Source organism: Nannobrachium achirus (genome assembly GCF_963921795.1).
Source record: "Nannobrachium achirus genome assembly, chromosome: 15".
Classification (NCBI taxonomy): domain Eukaryota; kingdom Metazoa; phylum Chordata; class Actinopteri; order Myctophiformes; family Myctophidae; genus Nannobrachium; species Nannobrachium achirus.
The window spans coordinates 48,975,387-48,992,870 of NC_137822.1; the positions used below are offsets into that span (position 1 = coordinate 48,975,387).

General features: G+C 39.9%; 1 long non-coding RNA gene across 1 annotated transcript; it reads left to right on the plus strand.

Annotated features, from left to right (window-relative positions):
• The first annotated feature begins 13,540 nt into the window (after positions 1-13,540).
• On the plus strand, positions 13,541-17,269 carry LOC308299463. Its single transcript, XR_013962778.1, has 2 exons — positions 13,541-13,623; positions 15,055-17,269. It is a non-coding gene; the product is annotated as an uncharacterized lncRNA (long non-coding RNA).
• Positions 17,270-17,484: the final 215 nt, after the last annotated feature.

The following is a 17,484-nucleotide window of genomic DNA, read 5'->3' on the forward strand; positions in this document are numbered from 1 at the left end:
CTAGAAATATTAAAAAATAAATAAATAAAAGTCTGCTTTAATTAGCATGTGAGGGGTCAAACTAGCGGTTCTTCATCATTCTGAATCCATTGCAAGCATGTGTTTTGCATGAAAAACATTCCCTGGGCTAGATATCGGCCCCCCCAAAACAGTCAAAAGTGATGAGTCATCACTTTTTCCCACTTTTCACAGTTTTGGGCTGCCGAAAGTTAACCCAAGCAATGTTTTCTATGCAAAACAAATGCTTGCAATGGATTCAGAATCATGAAGAACCCCTAGTTTGACCCCTCACATGCTACTTAAAGCAGATCTTTTTCCTTTTTTAATATTTCCAGTGGAGTCAATGGGACAGTGAATATACAAATGACCATAACTTGTTTTACTAATAGAAAGAACACAAGATAAGATGACCTTAAAAAGACACTGGTATGGAACTCCTGGTTTACTGGGACGGGGTTCAATCCCCTGTGGTGTCCTTCTGTCATGTTGTCTGTCAAATTGTCTAATCTATTATAGTTATTGCTAACTATCATATATCATCCTGACACTTGATGTGTCAATTACCCACAAGCGCCACTAGAGGACTACAGCAGACCATCACTCAATCTCCCATAATCATGATGTGCTTTGTGTCGACTCAGGCAGAGTTAAGCCCTTTGCACACCGATGCCGACGCGTTTTTCTCACACGGAAAAAACGGACGGTTCCATTTTTTGAAAGAAAACAATGATTCTCTATTCTCTATGACCTCATGCACACCGGCTCTGAGTTTGCCATGCGGCAGGTGGCTGCGGCTGTGCGTTTTTTTTCCAGATCGAACCCAGTTCGATTCGTGCGTTTGTCGCATGCGTTAAAAACTCATTGAATCCTTTTATGACTCCTCTTCGGATCCGCAGTTTGGATCCCGCACAGCCTTGCACACCAAATCCAATGTGTTGTAATCATGCAGCAAACGGAAAGAAACGCAACGGTCCTGTGTGCAAAGCCCTTTAGTGAATCCTATTCACTGCCAACATTAACAGATATTCATCCATCCATCTTCAACCGCTTATCCGGAATCGGGTCGCGGGGGTAACAGTTCCCAAGCCAGTTTGGAGATATAATCCTTCCATCTGGTCTACTATAGTCTTTTGTTATTTTGGGGGTTTTGAAGACAATCTGGGGAAAAAAAAGAATTGATATCAACACGTTCGTCTCGAAGAGCTATACAACATACTAAAGGAAGGGCGCTTAAAACCTATTGGTTTCCGAGTTATCGCACTTTGAAAAATCTAGCAGTTGTTAGCATTAGCATTTGTCAGCATTAGCATTTGTCGAAAAAAAGTAGGGTTCCAGGGGTCACACAGCAATGTGTCACACATCCACACGTTCGTCTCGACGAGCTATACAACATACCAAAGGATTGGCACTATCGAAAATTTTGGACTTAAAATCTATGTTTTGACGCCTTACTATAGTCTTATGTAATTTTGGGGGTTTTGAAGTCAATCTGAAAAAAATTAATACATTTCATATCCACGCGTTCGTCTCGAAGAGCTATACAACATACTAAAGGACGGGCGCTTAAAACTTATTGGTTTCCGAGTTATCGCACTTTCAAAAATCTAGCAGTTGTTAGCATTAGCATTTGTCAGCATTAGCATTTGTCGAAAAAAAAGTAGGGTTCCAGGGGTCACACAGCAATGTGTCACACATCAACACGTTCGTCTCGACGAGCTATACAACATACCAAAAGATTGGCACTATCGAAAATATTGGATTTAAAATCTATGTTTTGACGCCTTACTATAGACTTATGTAATTTTGGGGGTTTTGAAGTCAATCTGAAAAAAATTAATACATTTCATATCCACGCGTTCGTCTCGAAGAGCTATACAACATACTAAAGGACGGGCGCTTAAAACCTGTTGGTTTCCGAGTTATCGCACTTTGAAATATCTAGCAGTTGTTAGCATTAGCATTTGTCAGCATTAGCATTTGTCGAAAAAAAGTAGGGTTCCAGGGGTCACACAGCAATGTGTCACACATCAACACGTTCGTCTCGACGAGCTATACAACATACCAAAGGATTGGCACTATCGAAAATTTTGGACTTAAAATCTATGTTTTGACGCCTTACTATTATAGACTTATGTAATTTTGGGGGTTTTGAAGTCAATCTGAAAAAAATTAATACATTTCATATCCACGCGTTCGTCTCGAAGAGCTATACAACATACTAAAGGACAGGTGCTTAAAACCTGTTGGTTTCCGAGTTATCGCACTTTGAAAAATCTAGCAGTTGTTAGCATTAGCATTTGTCAGCATTAGCATTTGTCGAAAAAAAGTAGGGTTCCAGGGGTCACACAGCAATGTGTCACACATCAACACGTTCGTCTCGACGAGCTATACAACATACCAAAGGATTGGCACTATCGAAAATTTTGGACTTAAAATCTATGTTTTGACGCCTTACTATAGACTTATGTAATTTTGGGGGTTTTGAAGTCAAATATCCACGCGTTCGTCTCGAAGAGCTATACAACATACTAAAGGACAGGCGCTTAAAACCTGTTGGTTTCCGAGTTATCGCACTTTGAAAAATCTAGCAGTTGTTAGCATTAGCATTTGTCAGCATTAGCATTTGTCGAAAAAAAGTAGGGTTCCAGGGGTCACACATCAATGTGTCACACATCCACACGTTCGTCTCGACGAGCTATACAACATACCAAAAGATTGGCACTATCGAAAATGTTGGACTTAAAATCTATGATTTGACGCCTTACTATAGTCTTACGTAATTTTGGGGGTTTTGAAGTCAATCTGAAAAAAATGAATACATTTCATATCCACGCGTTTGTCTCGAAGAGCTATACAACATACTAAAGGAAGGGCGCTTAAAACCTATTGGTTTCCGAGTTATCGCACTTTGAAAAATCTAGCAGTTGTTAAGCATTAGCATTTGTCGAAAAAAAGTAGGGTTCCAGGGGTCACACAGCAATGTGTCACACATCCACACGTTCGTCTCGACGAGCTATACAACATACCAAAGGATTGGCACTATCGAAAATTTTGGACTTAAAATCTATGTTTTGACGCCTTACTATATATAGTCTTATGTAATTTTGGGGGTTTTGAAGTCAATCTGAAAAAAATTAATACATTTCATATCCACGCGTTCGTCTCGAAGAGCTTTACAACATACTAAAGGACGGGCGCTTAAAACCTGTTGGTTTCCGAGTTATCGCAATTTGAAAAATCTAGCAGTTGTTAGCATTAGCATTTGTCAGCATTAGCATTTGTCAAAAAAAAGTAGGGTTCCAGGGGTCACACAGCAATGTGTCACACATCCACACGTTCGTCTCGACGAGCTATACAACATACCAAAGGATTGGCACTATCGAAAATTTTGGACTTAAAATCTATGTTTTGACGCCTTACTATAGTCTTACGTAATTTTGGGGGTTTTGAAGTCAATCTGAAAAAAATTAATACATTTCATATCCACGTGTTTGTCTCGAAGAGCTATACAACATACTAAAGGAAGGGCGCTTAAAACCTATTGGTTTCCGAGTTGTCGCACTTTGAAAATTCAAGCAGTTGTTAGCATTAGCATTTCTCAGCATTAGCATTTGTCGAAAAAAAGTAGGGTTCCAGGGGTCACACAGCAATGTGTCACACATCCACACGTTCGTCTCGACGAGCTATACAACATACCAAAGGATTGGCACTATCAAAAATTTTGGACTTAAAATCTATGTTTTGACGCCTTACTATATATAGTCTTATGTAATTTTGGGGGTTTTGAAGTCAATCTGAAAAAAAAAAAAATACATTTCATATCCACGCGTTCGTCTCGAAGAGCTATACAACATACTAAAGGACGGGCGCTTAAAACCTGTTGGTTTCCGAGTTATCGCAATTTAAAAAATCTAGCAGTTGTTAGCATTAGCATTGTCAGCATTAGCATTTGTCGAAAAAAAGTAGGGTTCCAGGGGTCACACAGCAATGTGTCACACATCCACACGTTCGTCTCGACGAGCTATACAACATACCAAAGGATTGGCACTATCGAAAATTTTGGACTTAAAATCTATGTTTTGACGCCTTACTATAGTCTTACGTAATTTTGGGGGTTTTGAAGTCAATCTGAAAAAAATTAATACATTTCATATCCACGTGTTTGTCTCGAAGAGCTATACAACATACTAAAGGAAGGGCGCTTAAAACCTATTGGTTTCCGAGTTGTCGCACTTTGAAAATTCAAGCAGTTGTTAGCATTAGCATTTCTCAGCATTAGCATTTGTCGAAAAAAAGTAGGGTTCCAGGGGTCACACAGCAATGTGTCACACATCCACACGTTCGTCTCGACGAGCTATACAACATACCAAAGGGATTGGCACTATCGAAAATTTTGGACTTAAAATCTATGTTTTGACGCCTTACTATAGTCTTACGTAATTTTGGGAGTTTTGAAGTCAATCTGAAAAAAATTTATACATTTCATATCCACGTGTTTGTCTCGAAGAGCTATACAACATACTAAAGGAAGGGCGCTTAAAACCTATTGGTTTCCGAGTTGTCGCACTTTGACAATTCTAGCAGTTCTTAGCATTAGCATTTGTCAGCATTAGCATTTGTCGAAAAAAAGTAGGGTTCCAGGGGTCACACAGCAATGTGTCACACATCCACACGTTCGTCTCGACGAGCTATACAACATACCAAAGGATTGGCACTATCGAAAATTTTGGACTTAAAATCTATGTTTTGACGCCTTACTATAGTCTTACGTAATTTTGGGAGTTTTGAAGTCAATCTGAAAAAAATTTATACATTTCATATCCACGTGTTTGTCTCGAAGAGCTATACAACATACTAAAGGAAGGGCGCTTAAAACCTATTGGTTTCCGAGTTGTCGCACTTTGAAAATTCAAGCAGTTGTTAGCATTAGCATTTCTCAGCATTAGCATTTGTCGAAAAAAAGTAGGGTTCCAGGGGTCACACAGCAATGTGTCACACATCCACACGTTCGTCTCGACGAGCTATACAATATACCAAAGGATTGGCACTATCGAAAATTTTGGACTTAAAATCTATGTTTTGACGCATTACTATAGTGTTATGTAATTTTGGGGGTTTTGAAGTCAATCTGAAAAAAATGAATACATTTCATATCCACACGTTCGTCCCGAAGAGCTATAAAACATACTAAAAGACGGGCGCTTAAAACCTATTGGTTTCCGAGTTGTCGCACTTTGACAATTCTAGCAGTTCTTAGCATTAGCATTTGTCAGCATTAGCATTTGTCGAGAAAAAGTAGGGTTCCAGGGGTCACACAGCAATGTGTCACACATCCACACGTTCGTCTCGACGAGCTATACAACATACCAAAAGATAGGCATCGGAAATGTAAGACTTAAAATCGATGTTTTGACACCTTACTATAGTCTTATGTAATTTGGGGGGTTTTGAAGACAATCTGAAAAAAATGAATTAATTTCATATCCACGCGTTCGTCTCGAAGAGCTAAACAACATACTAAGAGACAGGCGCTTAAAACCTATTATCGCACTTTGAAAAATCTAGGATTGCATTTGTCGAAAAAAAGTAGGGTTCCAGGGGTCGCACAGCAATGTGTCACACATCCACACGTTCGTCTCGACGAGCTATACAACATACCAAAAGATAGGCACTATTGGAAATGTAAGACTTAAAATCTATGTTTTGACGACATACTATCGTCTTTTGTCTTTTTGGGGGTTTTGAAGACAATCTGGGGAAAAAAAAAGAATTAAACTCTTCTTGGCGAGCTATACAACATACTAAAAGATGGGCAATTGAAACCTATTGGTTTCTGAGTTATCGCACTTTGAAAAATCTAGGATTAGATTTAGAATTAAGGGGAAAAAAGTGGGGTTCCAGGGGTCGCACAGCAATGTGTCACACATCCCCACAAGCTATACACAAATCTTTTGACGACATCTTTGGTCGTCTTTGGTGGTTTTCGAGGACTTTGAAAAAAAAAGGTGGAAAATCTTGAGTTTCGACAAAATATCAGGTTTTTTGATTCTGTGTTCTAGATCAGGACAGAAGAATTAGAATGAAAGAAAAATGATTTTAAATGGAAAGGAACGAAAGATCAAAACATGAATTAATAAATCAATACATTAATGATTTAACATGAATTAATAAATCAATAAATCAACATTCCTGTAAGTGCAATCAGCAGGACACCGCAGGGAATTGAACCCCATCCTAGGAAACCAGGAGTGCCAGACCAGCGTCTTTTGCTTCTTGACGTATTTACAGGTTGAAGACAAACGTAACCATTAGACTTTTATGACACTGGACTATACACCCTATGTGCTAAGACACTGATAGACGAAAATATCCTTGCATTAAATACATATCTTTTAAATAAAATATATATTTTTTTATTTTTTCCCCCAAAAGGTTGTAAATACACAGCGGGGCAGTTAAGGAGAACAATACTTCAGTTCTGGAAAGAAGCACCAACATTTTACAGAGTGTACCTCTTGGGTCATTCTTTAGAAAAATCACATTAGACACTTAATTTTCAAAATGGCCGCCAGATTTAAAGATGGCCGCCTTTTCGGATATGTTTTACACGATGCCAGCCAGTTGATATCGAATTTTCATAATATTAGCGTTGTTTTGTAGGTTTTAAAACATCCTGAGTTCATTTATTACACTTTTAAAGCAGCCAGAATAACCTTTCTGACTTTTGGTTGGGGTCTTTCCTCACCTGGGACCCCCCAGACAGACCCCTGAGCCTATTTCAGTAATCGCTCTGCTCCTGCTCCAGAACAATGTTAAATTAGATCTGAAATAAGCTCTGAAATAAAAAATTACTAGTAGCAAATAACAGAGGTCTTCCACGGGGGGTCCGGGACCCCTGGGGGGATCCTCAGAGCTACTACAGGGGGCCTGCCAAATCTCTATGATTTTTTTTTAAACTTTGAATGTTTTTATGTATCCTGGTTTTATGTATTGTACTTTGATGGTTTATTAGTATTCTCAGTATTATTTATAATGTTTTTTTGTGTTAAACAGTTATGGTTTACAGCTGTTACTGCAGGGATTGCAATAATGAAGGTATTGCATGTTTTCACTTTGGGCGCAGAACAACATTTCCATGTATTCCACTGCACACACACACACACACACACACACACACACACACACACACACACACACACACACACACACACACACACACACACACACACACACACACACACACACACACACCTCTTTGTTATTGTCACCCCAAAACCCTCACCTTATCCTCTTATAGAGCCCATGGTCAATTACGCCCAAAGAGATTCACTACAATACAGTAATTTCAGACATGCAGGATATATTTGTCTTCATCATCATCATCTTCAATGTCCAACCTAATAGTGTTGACACAGTCTCCACCATAGCATAGAGTGAAAGGCAGGTTATTTGAGCAGCTGCACCGTCCCTTACAACCTGCTTTGCAGACACATTTGATGAGCTCAAGTACTGCCTTTGGAGCAGGGAGAGCAAGAAACCTGACTGGAATATACCCTCCACTCTCTGAATTCCATCTATTTTCTTCGATTGGTGGAAGCACAGGGCAATTTGTCAGGTATGATTTATCCTGCATTGTGACAGAGTTGGCGCGGAGATAATGTGGTAGCAGTGCAGCACGAGTTGGAGGTAGCATCTCACCCTCCAAGTTCTTTGACAGAAATAGTTCCCATCTGAGTAATCCCAGGGTTGTTGGACCTTTTGAACTGTAAACATGGCATGCAAAATGTTCCGACTGCAATGTTGATGGAAGCTCACCGTTTATAAGCTCAGGAGGAATGTCCAATGACCTTGCCAAGGTCCTTGAAGCGGTTAATGGCTTGGTCATCATCATCATCAAGTAGGCATTGACCCATGTCTTTTTGGTGATTCCAACAAATGTTCTTCCCCAGTCAGCACCTGAAAAACTATGTACGCAAAGGAACCCTTGACATTTGTAACATCCAATAACTTGAACTCACTCGAATATATCAATTTCCTTTTTTGTACCGGAGGCAAGGACTTGATAAGGAATCGGGTATCAGCCTCTTCATGTGTTTGCACTTCCTCAAAATCATGTCCCTTGATGAAGGTATCGTATTATGATGCCTACTTTGTCATACCTGACAAATTGCCCTGAGCTTCCATCAATTGAAAAAAATAGATGGAATTCAGAGAGTGGAGGGTATGTCCAGTCAGGTTGCTTGCCCTCCCTGCTGCAAAGGCAGTACTTGAGCTCATCAAATGTGGCTGCAAAGCAGGTTACAAGGGACAGTGCAGCTGCTCAAACAATAACCTGCCTTGCACTCTCCTCCCTGCAAATGCTATAGTGGAAACTGCCAACACTATTAGGGAGGACATGTATAGTAGTGAATTTCTTTGGGTACAATTGACCGTGAGCTCTTTAAGAGGATAGGGTGCGGGTTTTGGGGTGACGATAACAAAGAGGTGTGTGTGTGTGTGTTGTGTTGTCAGTGTGAGTGCAGCGCAATAAATGGACATGTTAGACTGCGCGCCCAAAGTGAGAAGTTGCAATACCTTAATTCTTGCAATCCCTGCAGTAACACCTGTGAACCTGTCTATCTAACACAAACATGTAATAAATAATACTGAGAATACTAATAAAAACAGTTAAAAAAAGAAAAAAACTTCCCCATCAAGATTCGGCAGGCCCCCTGTAGTAACTCTGAGGACCCCCTATGGGTCCCGGACCCCCTGTGGAAGACCCCTGGGTATTTGCTACTACTCATTTTTGCTTTCAGAGCCCAGTTACAACAACTTTAATGCTTCAGTTATGATCTAATTTAACATTGCTCTGGAGCAGGAGCAATGCGATTACTGAGATAGGCTCAGGGGTCTGTTTGGGGGGTCCCAGGTAAGGAAAGACCCCAACCAAAAGTCAGAAAGGTTATTCTGGCTGCTTTAAAAGTGTAATAAATGAACTCAGGATGTTTTAAAACCTACAAAACAACTCTAATATTATGAAAATCAGACATTAACTGGCTGGCGTACTGTTCAGAGGCAGCCATCTTGGAAACATGGCAGCCATTTTGATTTTTCAGTGTCTAATGTGTTTTATCATAGGAACAACCCCTAAGGAGTACTTGTGAAAAGTTTTAGGTTTCTTTCCACTTCTGAAGTATTTTAGTGCAAAAATGCATTTATCTGCCCCGCTACAAAATCAAGTCATATAATAAGTGCAAACAAAAATGAATAAACATAAGTACTAGTGAAGACAGCAGATACAAGATCACAATGTGGCGCGAAGCAACACATTGTTAGCTTGTACATCTGCCATTTTTACCAGTGAGTCCTGGGCAGGTTTACCTTTTGAGGCTTGAGCTAAAATCCTTCCCAATGTAAATGAGGTGAACGGTTGCCTTCAACAACAATACACCAGAAACAACGGTAGCAGCATCAGCTGCAGTTTGGTCTGTTAGACCCTCACCTTTAAAGGAGGCATTCAGCTCTGCACCAGAGCAGAGAGAGGAGAGTCTAAAAAGGGAGGGGAGGAGCAGAGGATCTTCTCGTCTGTTTGTGACAAGTAAGAGTGCCTGTGAGGTCAAAACAGCGGTTTGGTTGGTCTCAGGACGTTGTGTAAACACAATCCAATAGAAAAATAATAACTTTGAAGCTAAAGAAATAACCGCACTAGCCTGAGGACAATCCACCATGTTAGTTATGAGAGAGCCCGCGAAATCTAGCAACAGGCCACAGGGGCAGCTATGAAAAGAAATGGATTAAAGCAGGTATGAAGGGGTATGATAAAAGGCAGATTTAACCCTATATGAGTTTTGGTCTGAATGCCTCCCTTAAGGACAACTTCACCACTTTCGGACTGTGACATTTAATATGATTCTATAAATATTATATATGAAGATAGTTGAGGTCTCTGGACCTCTTTCAGAGCCACTACAATAATACCTGTATGCAATGAAAATAATAATAATAATAATAATACTAATAATAATAAAAAAAGGCTATAGCATGTCTTCTGGGGGTTTTCAAAGACTTTGAAAAAAAAAAGAAAAAAAAATGGACAATCTTGAGTTTCAACAAAAAGTATGTCGTCTTCTGGGGTTTTTCGAAGACTGTTCATAAAAAATAAGGATCCCAACCCAAGATGCAACATAATGAGCAAAATAAAATAAAAAAGAATACAAAAAAAAGCAGGGCACTGCAGGGAATTGAATCCCGTCCCGGTAAACCAAGAGTTCCATACCAGTGCCTTTTGCTTTTGGAGCTGTGTGAAGCACAGGCTCCCTATACGTGGCCGTGTGGGTCTGTCTGTGTGTCTGTCTGTGTGTGTGTCTGTATGTAGCCTGAACTTCCTAAACTTCGGCACGCCACTAGTCCCACAGTTTTGCCACCACACACTCGCGCCATATGTCAAATCGAACGGCTTACTCGGGAATCGTGGGCTATTACTTTTCTAAGAGAAAGGTTCTATAGTTTAATTGATATTAATTTATTAGTGAATTAATTTTCCCCATTGACTTATAATGGGAATCGCAAAAACTCACATTCAATTATTTGTCTCTCGCAAACCATAGGGGCTAGAGTTTCAAGACTTGGAGAGGAGGTTCATAATGATTTCAAGGATTAAATAAAAAATAATTGTGTCATTTGGCCGCATGGTGGCGCCATAACACCCCACTTTACGTTTTGGCCTGTAACTCTTGAACCGTAGGTCGGAAAATTAAAAATATTTTTTCCCTGGATTTCTTGGGTCATGACGCATCTCCCCATATAGGCCACGCCCATTTGCGCCATGATAGATTTTCCGCCATCTTGATTTTTCTCCAAAACACACTTTTTGCTCCTTTTCCTACATATTTTCTTCAAATGTCACAAAAATCGGTACACATGATCCCCACACACACACACACACACACACACACACACACACACACACACACACACACACACACACACACACACACACACACACACACACACACACACACACACAGCTCCACTTCACACGGGTGTGATTTTTTTTTTATATATAAAAAGTCATACATTTTGGTAAAGTCACTTCACATTTATATTGTACAGTATGCATTTATCAGACCAATAAACCGATACACCGAATGCATAGAGACAGTTTACCAGTGATTCTGGTTCACTGAGACACTACACTAATGCTGCATTCACACTACGAAAAGCCAAGCTAATGGTTTGCTTTGTAATTAAATGTATTCTCTATGCAAACCAGCTTAAAAAATGTCCAAGCTTTTTTTCCAGCTTGGAAATTTTTAAAGCTGGTTTGCATAGAGAATACATTGAATTACCAAGCGAACCATTAGCTTGGCTTCTCTCAGTGTGAATGCAGCATTAGAAATGGCAGTTTAAACAGTACAATAGCAAAACTAGAAAGCTACAATTCTTGGAAATTTCAAGTGTGGTTGGAGTCTTGAGGAATCCGCTTAGGGATTACAGCATACAATACAAAATGATACATTTGTATTGGATTTTATGAACTGCAATACAAACGAAAAATAGAAATGAAATAAAAACAGTAAGAGGCTCTGCAGCAAAGCAGTCCTTCTGTAGAATTATTCCATGATCTTCACGTTACAATAGTCAGTTTAATTATTTGATTACAATAATAGTACAATCCATATTTTAGATCCGTCCACAGTCTCCTATGTAACTTTACAAACAAACAAACGTGTTATAAAAGCTGCATAATACCAATCAATAATAATAATAATAAAATCTCCACAAAGTCTAGCTGTAGCTTTGCCCCTTTATACAATTGAAAACAAGAAAAGTCTCCATTCACTAAATGCTTAAGGAAAATTAAGACAAACTAAGAAAGATATTTATTTTGCATTTTGCTTGTGCTCATAAAGTGTTCTAAGTGCTAAAAGGATAAAGTGCAGCAGCAAATGTTAAGGTCGTAGGGCCATCGTCAGTGCCTCGCCTACTGACCGCCGTGGATTGTGAAGCTTTAGCCACAAATAATGCATAAATCACATCAATGCACATCACACACTAGCCGCATATGGGCAATGTGTGATGTGGACTGACGTGGCGAGCTTTCCCCGCAGATGACGCAACGCAAGTGACATGAAATAAGAGTCAACGCAAATCACATTACGCATCGCAAGTGACGCAGAAATATACAAGACCTGAGTATCACATCAATCCACATCACATACCCCTAACCTCCCTAGCCCTAACCCTACGTTTGTATCTGATGTGGACCGAAGCTTTACTCGCATAATGTGAAACAACGCGGACACATCAATCCACATCACATACTGGGCCTAGAGTACGTTCGCATGTGATGTGGACTGGCGTGTTGAAGCTTTCCCTGCATATTATATTTGGTGTCATAGCACTGACCGTGGTCCTATGACCTAAACGTTTGCTGCTGCACTTTTCACTTTGAGCACTTGGAGCACTTGATGAGAATAGAACAAAATGTAATAATAAATACAAATCGTAGTATTCTTAAGGCTTCTTTTCCCCAATCAATTTTTTCCATTATTTCAATACATAAAACAGCAGATCTACCAGCTAAGCTTGTAGATCTGCGGTTTTCACAAGGTCCCAGGGAATAGTCACATGTCTTTTGGATCTCAATCTAAAACGTTATGAGACTAATGTTTACATCAGAATTTGTTTTTTCCATGGTCCATAAGTGAATATTCCTCCGGGGGTAAAATGGTATTATTCAAATTAATTAAATTACATACATGCAGCACAAATGGAACATGTTCCATTTCATTAAGTAAAAAAAACAAAACTTTAAAAGAAATCAAATGTATTGCTTAAAAAAATACATGAAGATAGATATACAAGCTCGTTGTGAGCTTGTACATCTATTTGAATCTTTTCTTCACAATTGAAATTAATTCAAATTACAAGAAGAAAGCAGAAATTAAGCAATAAATTAGAAACAATTTGTGAAACGTGAAAATGGACTTATAAAAGCGCGTTGTGAGGTTGCAAATATATTATGCCAGCTACCAGGCACAAATATGTAGATCTTCAACCACCTCTCGCCCATTTTTGGTCATATAGTACGCATTGCCTCATTGCCTCCCGTACATATAAGCCTAAAAAGGCCCCGTTCCCGTACTATTCAACCGAGAATCTCCCCCATTCAAATCTATGGGAGCCGAGCAGCCAATCAGCTGGCTGGCCGTCATCCGCGTTGGTTTGGACTATAATAATAATAATAATAATAAAATGGCCTGGGACTGTATTTTTATAGCACTTTTATAGCGTTTTTCCAAGTGCTCAAAGCACTATATTATTGTCCTATAATAGATGTTGACAGAATGTCTTTACACAACCTGATTCACGCTGATATCGCTTTTGTTGTTGTTTTTTTTATTATATATATATTTAACAAGGAAGTCCCGCCTACTGCAGTGCATCCGGTTTACTCCCGTTGCACTTCCTTGCACTTTCACCCATAGAGTATGCTTACACCACCGTCCCACTTGCAAAAGGCGTGCTGTTTCCGTGATCCGGTCTAGACCGGATGGTCAAAGTGTTTACACACTGCTAGTGCTGCAGGCTCACGGCACGGATTATGTATTTTCTTCAATAATTGAAATGTCCATTCAGGTAAGATAATAAATACGTTACATCATATGCACCACTAATGTTAGGATGTGTAGGTACTGTAGCAAAGGGTGTGTGACTGTCTGCTTTCGCCTTTGTTGGGAGGGACACATATTCATAACTCTAAAGTAAGCTAACAAGCTAATCTAAGCTAAGCTAATTTAGCCAAGATAACAAAAACCTACAAGCAGCTAAACCTGGGGTCTTCAACGTTTTCAGGCCAGGGACCCCCTAGCTTATAGAGAGATGAAGCAGGGACCCCTTAGCTGAGAGAGATGAAGCAGGGACCCCTTAGCTGAGAGAGGGATGAAGCAAGCAGGGACCCCCTTAGCTTAGCATGCCTTGAATGCTTTGTTGTCAGTATTAAAGTGATAGGTAAAGCCACTGTTACTTACTTCAACAGGGGGTCCGGGGGTTCCCAGAGTTACTACAGGGGGGTCTTCCAAATCTTTGAGTGATAGAAACTTTGGTTTATTAACCACTTGAACCCTAGCGTCCATATTCTGAGAACTCTAGCCAAAAATAGCAGATCTCCTATTTTTGGCAAATAGCTTTGGTGAATGGGGAAAAGAGCAGACTAAGTACAGAGTGAAAGGTCAAGTTTATCAGGCCAGGGACCCCCTAGCTTATAGAGAGATGAAGCAGGGACCCCTTAGCTGAGAGAGATGAAGCAGGGACCCCTTAGCTGAGAGAGGGATGAAGCAAGCAGGGACCCCCTTAGCTTAGCATGCCTTGAATGCTTTGTTGTCAGTATTAAAGTGATAGGTAAAGCCACTGTTCCTTACTTCAACAGGGGGTCCGGGGGTCCCCAGAGTTACTACAGGGGGGTCTTCCAAATCTTTGAGTGATAGAAACTTTGGCTTATTAACCACTTGAACCCTAGCGTCCATATTCTGCAATCATTCTTATTTGATTGCATATTCCTAGGCAGATAAGTGACTGAACTGTCCACATTATGTTTTGGGAAATAGTCTAGTCCTCTCAGGATAATAACCATGTAACTACCGTCACAGCAAAAAGGATAGTTATATAGTTATATATACTTATAGATTTTACAATTTATGCATTTAGCAGATGCTCTTAATCCAGAGCGATTTACAATAGGCAAGGACAGCACAAGGTAATCCATCAAATTCATAGAACAACTTGTGTTTATAACACATTATAGGCATGGGGTGCCTAGCAAGTGTTACACTATTCATGGGTTGCATTTGTAGTCCTACATCAGCCATGTTGAGGACCAACACAGGCGTTCTGATTGGCGTAGAACATTAGTTCTATGCCAATTAGACAAATTGAAAAACCTTGTTGGTCCTCAACATGGCCTTTTAGGACTACAAATGCAACCTGAATTCATGAATGAATTGCATGAATATAATGGAAACCGCTGATTAATGTAAGTAACACAGTCTTTATGTTGTGTTCTCCCCCAAGACTCACCGTGGGACCTACGTGAAGAGGGGGTGAAAGGTGCATTCTCCTCAGCAAGCAGTGGAACCTCCGAAAAGTGATGACGCAGTCAAGGGAACGTCACCTGCTAGTTTTGACTGGGGCAGAGAACGTCAGCTTTTGGACAACGCACCACAGATGCTGATGATGATTATGACAATGACAGTGACTCCGACATTTTCTGAGGACGATTTGGAATAGGCAGCTGCAGACCATCTCATTTGTCTCTCTCGCTCTCTCTCAACCACTCCTACCTACAGGGCTTTTTCACAGCCACAGTGTCCCTCTCTGGTTAATATGTAGACACCAGTGTCTCCACACTGGACCACTTTTCTTTGATGGACTACTATTCCAATTTTGGATTTGTGTGGATTTTACCCCTATGCGGACTACTGAACTAAGGGTTGCCCACCTGCCCCTGGCAGATAAATAAAACTCTCTGGCAGGTGAAGTTTGCTTTCAGGTTGCCCGACTGGGGACAGCAGGGCTGTGTTGTGTTGTTGTTTTGGATGGAGCATGGGAGAGGAGAAGGAGAGAGGAGGTCAGTGACTCTGGCCCTCAGCAAGGAACAGAATCCAAACATTTGTGAAGAACGCATGAGGATACAGAGAGCACGTCCCCTCTCCGCTGTTTGAGAGGGTTTGCCAACGGAACCATCTTTATAAACACAACATGAGATATCGGCCCAAACGCCTGAACGTGGCCAGAGCACTCTTTCTTCTTGTGTGGAGAATGTTAAATAAGAGCACTGTTTGCCTAAATGTCCTGTTGTCACTGTTGCTACACTTGAAAATATAAAACAGTAAATGTGAACCCATAGTCATATTCATAGCTATGTAGGTTTTTGGCTTAAAGAAATGAGGTATGACATTTGTTATTGCACATCCCCAGAAACATTGAGAGAGAGAAAAATAGAACAGTAATTACAATTTTACCTATCATTCCATAATGTACTATTTCGTTTAGTAGAACATGACATGGACTTGCCAAACAGGTACGTGCCCCTGAAACAATATTTATATGGCAAGAGCAAGATATCACAGTAAACTTCCATCTAAACCAGGGGTGGGCAACTTTATGATGGAGAGGGCCACTATATTTCCACCTTCACTCCAGAGGGCCACAATGCATATTGCTGTGTCCTATACTTTGTCATTCTAAGTATCTCATACAAAAAAAGTCAAAATAGCAGATCTACCAGCTCAAAACGCTTCGCACTGCGATGCGTTTTGAGCTTGTAGATTGGCTATTTTTGCTTCTTTTGAATTGGAATCCGGAATTATTTTTTGTTCTTTTTTAATTGGAATCCTGAAATCTAACATTTTGATTTAATTTCAAACTCATTTAGTTATATACTCATGTTAACTTTATGAACCTAAATATGAAAACAATGGACATTAAAAAATACATTTTATTACTACTATACTAGTCATTATGGCATGACCTGAGGCCACAGTGGCCTTAATGCCCCAGCTGACTGTACCACTTTATCCTCTGTCTCTTTCTGGTCAATATGTTGACAGTAGACACCAGTGTCTCTTTCTTGTCATGTAGACACTGGTGTATCTTTCCAGCCATGTAGACACCAGTTTCTGTTTAATATGTAGACACCAGTGTCCCTCTCTGGTTAATATGTAGACACCAGTGTCTCTTTCTTGTCATATAGACAGCTGTGTTTCTTTCTAGTCATGTAGACACCAGTTTCTTTTATTGAGATTCTGAAATTTTAACTCCTCAAGTCCCCATTTGGAATTTGAGAACATTAGTATTCATTTCAATGTGTTTGTAGTGTCCCTGGTACAGAAGTCTCTTTGTGAGAACATTGCGGGGGCAGGTGAAATGGTTCTGAAGTGTTTGTATGAATGGGTGAAGTGGTCCTTTAATGTTTTTCAGTTAACTGGTCAACCATGGTTTTTATTATTCTGTCTGGAATGTAACAGGGACGCTACAATATCCTCTGCTCACACTTTTTTATAATCCTGTATGAGAGCCTCATTTAGTATTAATATGTTGTGTGAATCTTTAGAAACTTAAAGGTGGACACTACAGTACTCATACTAAGGAGAAGCCTTAACTTTGCCGAAACTTGTTCATTTACTTTTGTTTTCCTTCTGTACCGTATGAAGTTGTGATTAACACGGATATGCTGTTCCGATTTATAAAGTTCTCTGCACCTTAATAAAAGCCAGATAAACCTTCATTTTGCTCCAATGCCTCCTTTTTTATACTTCTGGAATGTATTCATCTCTATTGCTGTATCTGAAAGTACTTGTTTATCTGTCATCTTGTAACTGGCAGTGCTGCCTCTGGGCGACATACTTTTCCTCCTAAGATTAATACGACTAATAAGACTGATTCTGAATAAAATGAGTTAAAGCTACTTGTAGAACAGGAAATGACAGCTTGAATATTTTG